Consider the following 6,685-nt stretch of genomic DNA (forward strand, 5'->3'; position numbering starts at 1 on the left):
GGGGTGTGAGAGGTGGAGAACACCTAACCCAGTGAAAAGGAAGGCAGTCAGGTCAGTGTGTCCTCCTGGTGCAGGATCAAGGTCCCCAGGCTGCATCATTGGCATCCATGAGTTGGAAATTATTGTACATTTTGAGAAGTCTAAATTGACTACCAAGGACAGACATGAATATTATACACTTGAAATTTGTACACTGTTGGCTTTCCTAAGTTTCAACTTCCCATCCTTCTATGTTACACATAAAATATCTGCTAACAACCTGAAAATGCAGAGGGGAGGATTAAATGGACTTCTCGTGGAGTTCCCAGGAAAAGAAGCAATAATAGGAGTAAGCTGGTGTCTCCTGAGCAAGTGTTTTCTGTGAACACCTGTCTAGAAAGCCTCATCCCTGACTCATCTGAGAAAGGCTTTGAATGTGAATTGCTCAACCTTTTAAGGAGTCCTTTATTTTTATGATTTTTTTCTAAAGATTTTTATACCATGTATGCCCTCCTACCCTGAGTTTCTTTCACAGCTGAACAATCCCTTAGAGAAATTCTAATATAAAATAAAGAGACGTCTTGAAAATTATGACTGTGAGAGGAAGAAGGAGAAGTGAAAAGAACTTGCTCCACTAACTCAGTTTGGTAACATAGACACCTTTTATCAGACTGGGATCCTTCTCTGAAGGATGAGGAGGCTAGCCTGCCTGCTATCAAAGATGCCTTGCAAGCAGGAGCACCTCATTTATGACTCAGAATCCACAGCTAGATGTTTGATGTTGATGGGGTTGAAGATGAAGATCTGGATTGAAGGTGAGCCGTGGTCTTGGGGAAGGGGAGGAAGGAAGAAAGATGTACCCATTTGCCCTGCTCCCCAGGTTAAGGCTGCTCCTCCGTGGAGTCCTGAGGGCTGACAGGGCACCAGAGCATTAGGGCTCACTGGTGAGTTTGACAACACTGTTAACACCTAACATTTATGGGACCATAACATCTCTGTCAAGGATCTCCCAAAACCGGAAGAGATAGGAATGACATTTCTTGCATTCTTTCCACTTTCACACTGCAGAGCCTGTAGCTGACTAAAACTGTGCCCACTAGAGGCGTGGTTGATGAGTGCGACATTAACACTGGACCTCTCTGCTGATGGTCTGTTGGGCAGGTTTCCCGGGACCCGAGTCCTTTAGGGTATGGACAGTGGGAGACACTCAGAGAGCGTTTAATTTAGGGGTACACAGCGTGACCATCTCCACTCAGTCTGGTCACTCATGTTCATTCTTTGCTCTCAACACTGAAAGCATCTGTCTTCTGTGTGGGCCCTGAGCAAAGAAAGAGAGACAGCCCAACAGACATCTTCCCTGAGGGCAGAGGTCAGGCCAGTCTCCCTCCCTCCTGGAGTCTGGAATAAGCAGCATCCTGCTCGTGTCACTTCCCTGGAGAAAGGAGGCTTTTCACTACCTGGTAGTGATTTGTCATTGGCCTGAGACAATTGCTTGCAAAACCTGGCCTTGTGCCATCCCAAGGAGGCTCATAGTGTTTGGGGAGCCTCAGAGAAAGAATCTTATGGAGCTCAAGGTCCCGGCTCAGTTCAAGTCCCCAGTACTGCAAAATAAAAAAAGAATCTTGTGAAGACAAGAGGACTCCAAGAGGCCCACTGTGCAGTCTCCTGAAGGTCCCTGAGCTTGGGCCCACAGAACTGCTGATAAGGTGCTCTGGCCCCCGTCTTCCCACCTCCTTCTTCCTCCTCAAACCTATCCCTTTGCCTGAGCTTTCTCCCATCCTGCTTGGCAATACCAGCCAGTACCAACCCTGTGCTTGCTGGATGCTCTGCTTGCAACCATGCTTTTAAGGTTACCTCCTTTGAGTAATTGAGCTTATACAATTCAGGAAATGTTCACATCCACAGTGGGGATGCATTGAGACACCCCTTTGAACATCAGCTCAAATATTAATAACGAAAACCGGGACTGTAAAATAAGTACAGTGTGGAGGGGACAAATGGGAGGGGCAGGGTGAATGAAGGAGATTGTGGTTGATGGATTTCACATACCTTTATGAAAGAGAATAAAGAAACCCTTGCAATTGTTTTAAATGCGGCGAGGAGGAGGGTGGTGGGGCAGATGTTGGGGGCTCTATGAAACTAAAGGGTTGACAATCAGGATTGTCATTATGAATCCCCTCCTGTATAATGAATATACCGTAACAATAAAATTTTTTAAAAAGAAAATGTTTCTAGACAAAAGGAAATGCACTAATGGATTAATAGATAGGGGAGGGGTTTCATACCAACCTAGAGCATGGGTTTAGCAGTTGACCGTCTCCAAATTACACCCTTGGAAATCATCAGAAGCCTGCTGAAGGTACCTGAAGAAAATGCAAAAGATGCAAAGCCGTCCACAGCCCGTGATCCTTAACCCCATCATGACCTGACAGAGAACAGCTGTGTGAAACTCTTCTCTGGTTTGGGTTACAGCTAGGCTGCAGACCAGGGAGAAGTGGCTTTGGATGTGAGGAAGAGAGTTTCTTCCATAAGCTACTGTGCGGAGGGTAAAGAACATAAATATGAGTCAGTTGTAGAAAATAAAATGCTTAGGGTACAGACACAGCTGCCTGGAATGTGATGATCCCTTGAGTCACTGCTGTTGGGGAGAATGAGGGGATGTACATGAAAGGAACAAGGAGTGTTACCAAATGGAGGGACAAAGCCTAGCGAGGAACTGTAAATTAAAGCAGAGAGCTAATGCTTCTGGGAGAAGGAGAATCTCAGTGGAAGCTCTGTGGGCAGGGCTCTGGGAATACGCCCAGGTAGTGATCAAATCACAACCTTCCCTGAGAAAAAGCAGCTTTCTCCTCGGTGTTGAGCAACTTGAGGGCTGATTAGAATCACCAAGTTTAAAAAAAGTGAACCTGAAGGATGGCCTCCCAGATTCAAAAGATCTTAGCAGTAGAAGAGAAACAAACAGCCACTTTATCTTTTTTTAATTACAGATAAAAAGCCTCCTTGCTGTGGTGCCTTTAGGGCACTGGGCTTAGCCAGTTTGGACTGAGGGACCATCTGGGGCACAGTGACAGCGAGTGACTGCTTGTCCCTAGACTCCCATGGGACAGGGACTGGAGACAGCAAAGGTGTTAGCACCTGTGAAACAGAGGTGGTGGGACTTTCCTCCAGCTTTACCTTGGCCTCTGGGGATGTCTCCAGAACATTCTAGCCCCAGAGGCTGCTATGGGGTGGGTGAGGGGTGCAAGATGCTAGCATTCATTTTTTTAAGGCTCCCTAAGTGATACTAAGTAAAGCCACTCAAACTGTCTAAGATGATTGCAAGACTCTTGGCCTGCTCCAGCTGGAGTAGAACCACCTGGGCTATGAATTTTCTCAGAGTGGATGCAGAAGTATCGATTTATTTTGTTCTCTCAAGAAGCATCTGGAGAAAACAGGGCACTTGATGTGTTAGCAAAAATAAATTAAAATATAATCCCTGGCTTGGCTATGCGTATGTGATAGAAGGGTTCCAGAAAACAAGCAGAAAGTTTGATGACAAATGTTTAAAGTGATACATGCTATTAACAGAGAAACAAGGTGAACGAATTCAAGATTGTAGAGCAGGTGCACAGCAGATTCAGTGGTATTAAAGTGGCTGTCTAACCAACTCATTAAAAATAGAATATTTGAGAAGGACCCTGAGAGCAGTAACAAAGGCAAACTCTTCCAAACCCAGGAGGCAGCTGCACAGATCTCTGAAGACTGGACTCAGCAGGGAGGATCACCAGATGGGGTGAGCGGTGGGCCTGGAGCAGGGTGGATGAGGAGAAAGGAAGCAGGTGAAGAGTCCCACATCCTAAGTCCGCTGTCATTGTGAAGACTTGTTTTTACTCTGAGTGACTCATGAGGCAAGAAAGCCAAGCATGATTTGAAGCATGAATTTCAAAGAACCACTTTGGCTGCTGTATTGAATCTAAAAGAAGACAGATGTGGAGTGAGTGGGGGAGATCAATGAGTTGGCAGAAGGCGTTCCTTAGACCAAGGACGAATGGTGCCCTGAACCACTGTTTTAGCAACAGAGGTGGAGCTCAGTGACGACATTATGGATATACACTAGACCCTTGGTATCCAGAGGTTTGTGGTTTCAAGAAGATCACCACTGGGAAACAACCAGGAATGCTGAGAAGGATACACAGAGGTCAGTACTGTACTGTGAATGACTACATTATTGTATTCTTATGGCCGCCATGACAGAGCATGGCAGCCTGGGAAACACATTCTCACAGTTCTGGAGGTGAGAAGTCTGAGGTTCGGGTTTTGGCAGAGCTGTTCTCTGTGCATAGCTCTGGGGTCTTTCCTGTCCTCTCTCCTAGCTCCTGGTGGTCTTCTGCTTCTTGCAGTTATTTGGCTTGTGGGTGTGGCATTCCATCTCTGCTTCCAACATCACACTGACGTTCTGCCATCCAAGTGCTAACCAGGCCAGACCCTGCTTAGCCTTAAGGGTGGCAAGGGATCCTAATTGATTTGCTCATGTTGAATTTTAGGATTCAACTAGTAAATAATCTACAGAATTTATTGCTCTAAATTATTAAATGAGATAAATTCAGGATAGAGAATAAGTGAATAAAATTTAGAAAAAAATTATTAGTATAACAGTGAGAAATATTTGTTTGAATTTTAGTATCAAATAATTCCTCAGAAACTAAATAAAATGACCACATACATTTATGTGAAAAGAAACATGTGCAAATATTGCCGAGTGTGTCTTGGATGGCACATGCATTCTGGGGACTTCTCTCCAGTTTCCTTAGCCTGGCTCAGATGTAGGTACATTGCAAGAGTGCAGGAAAGTGCTTGTTGAACATGTGAGTGTAAACAAGAGGGATTTTAATTGGTAAAAATGCGTCTTCAAAGATCACTCTTATAAAGAGAAGTATCTTATATAAGTAACAAGTCTAACCCTATTATTCAGAGTGTGTCTTTGCCCTCATTTTTCAATAAAGCACTCTAAAGCAAAACCCTCTCCTTGCTCTTATCCCAGCATGAGAACCACAAATCCTTGTGGTTCTGAGCTCTAGGGAGAGATCTGATTTGGAGCGAGCTGAGAGTTTATCTTTTATTCTAGGGTTGCTAACAATTGGTTCTGGGTTGAGGTTGTCAGGAGGTTTTCTAAATCAGTGTGTGCTCCTTATGCTACAGCTCAGAGAAGCACATGTGGGGGGAGATGGTTAATCACCGGAAAGATTCAGTTACTCATGGAGCACAAAGGAGCAACCACATTTCCAGTTCTGTCTTTGGTCTTCCAGAAATGTGAATGCAAAGAAAAGGAAGTTGATACTTGATAGAATTTTGAATTTACTGTATAGTAGCTTGAAAATCAAAGCCCTTCCCTTCCTACCTGCTATAGGATGGCATTATTCCCAGGGCATTTTTAAATCAAAAGGCATTCTTGGTGCTTAGGATCCAAGCTGTTTACACGTCTATTCCAGCCATCTGGCTCTATCCATCACTTAAGCATCCGTGATCCCTCACCTTGAATCTAGGGATTCTTGGTTCTTCAGTCTTGAGGTGAGCTTTGACTAGCAGCTTTGCACACGTGTGAGTGTGATCTGTATGTTCCATCATCACCAGATTTCTCCAGATAATGGCGCTAACTTCCCTGTTCACTTGCACTCCTTTAATATTCAATGACCGCCTTATTTCAAAAGGAAATCATTTTTATGCAAATATAAAAGAAGTGAATGTTTCTTCAAATGTAATTTAATTCAGATCCCTGATGAAGAAGATCAAAAATGAGATTGCTTAGCTGGCCACCCTTTTCACTAAACTTCCATTTTTATATCTTTTGGCTCCATCTCAAATTGGCAGTACTTTCTCCTGAATGATTCCATGCAATGCTCTGAATGTGGACGAACAAGAATCAGCATTTGCAGTTCTGATTTTATTCAGTCAATTTACTAAAGAGCTTCTATCTCTGCTACACATTCCGACCTGAAACAACGGGACAACTGGCATAGAGTGTTTCACTAAGCAAGTTAAACTCCCAAATGTCTCAATGAAAAATTAACTTAAATATTCCAGCTCAACACAATGTATAAAATCTGCATAAATGATTAATTCATAGAAGCAAATAATATAAACTGCCATAGAAAAATGGTAACATATTATAAATTTTAAATTTCTTAGTGTTAGATTTCTCAGGCAATGAATTTTATTACTTGTTACATACGAAGTTCTCAGTCAGTCATAATGTCCTATCTTAAAATGATGAACTGTGAGTTCTTCTTTATAGTTTTAATCAGCAAATGATTTTCACCATACAAACCTTGAATTAAATAAAGCCAAATTCCATGGTAGCAATCTGTTTAAGCACATTAAAGTTATCTTCAGATAGATTCTTCTTCACCTCTTAAGTAATGGTTCTTTTAGGGTAGTCTTGGTAGTTTCCACCTGTAATCCCAGCACGTGGGAGGCTGAAGTAGGGTGATTGCAATTTCATGGACGGGCTGGACTACATAGTGAGATCCTGTCTCAAAAAACAAACACACAAGCAAAAGCAAAAAGGACTTTTTAAAACTATACTAATTGATCCTTAAATGAGCATAAAAACATTCACTCAGAAACATACTAACCTTTCTGTATTTCTTGATGTAAAAATGAAAACTTGATAGATAAGTCACGTCTGACTGCACCACATTCGCCAGGCAAAAGCTAGTGTTAGCAAAGA

This window comes from Castor canadensis, chromosome 12 (assembly GCF_047511655.1).
Source record: "Castor canadensis chromosome 12, mCasCan1.hap1v2, whole genome shotgun sequence".
In the NCBI taxonomy this organism is placed as follows: Eukaryota; Metazoa; Chordata; class Mammalia; order Rodentia; family Castoridae; genus Castor; species Castor canadensis.